Genomic DNA, 745 nt, shown 5'->3' on the forward strand with positions numbered 1-745 from the left:
TAGTGGGTGTGGTAGACTGAGCAACGGCTTTGGCATGAAAATCTGCTAGTCTGTTGCCCCTGGCATCGGAGAAATTAGAAGTGTGTGCTTGACATTTCACAAAGACTATTTGATTGAGAGGTGAATTTCAGTGATACATGAGTGTGACTCTGGCAACAAAACTCTTATACTCTTTAAATTAAAACAGAGGCCACGAGCGTGCACAAATTCAATAAAAGATTTCCCAAATCTTCCTAACTAAGGATTCAGTCCTTCTATGAGGGAGTCTACACTGCCACAGTGCTTAGATTCGTAAGATATATACAGGGACCCAGGGGAGGGCAGAGGTAGAAAAGAAAATTTCCTCTTACCCGATTCTGGTCCTTTTAAGGCAGGGTAATATCCCACTTCTGACGCCAAACTGTTAAGACGATTTCTGCTGATCTCAGATCAAGTTCCCTCTCTATCGTGGCCTTTGTTTTCAACGCGTTGGGAGCAGTGAATAACACACACAGAGCTCAAGCATGTAGTTATATCACTTCTCAAAACTTTATTATCAGATCGCAGTTTATATAGTCAGACAACAAGGTGGAAGGCACTTAGCAGTTAGTCAATAACAAGAAACTTAAATAACAACTTTGCTGAGCAATATGTTTCAAGGTAAGAAGCCTCAAGGTAAGGATGGAGAAAATATTGACCTACTGAGGAGGATATAACTAGTTAAAGACGCAACTCAATTATTTGCAAAATATATAGCAAAAAACAC

The sequence above is a fragment of the Pyxicephalus adspersus genome, chromosome 12 (genome assembly GCF_032062135.1).
Source record: "Pyxicephalus adspersus chromosome 12, UCB_Pads_2.0, whole genome shotgun sequence".
Taxonomy (NCBI): Eukaryota; Metazoa; Chordata; class Amphibia; order Anura; family Pyxicephalidae; genus Pyxicephalus; species Pyxicephalus adspersus.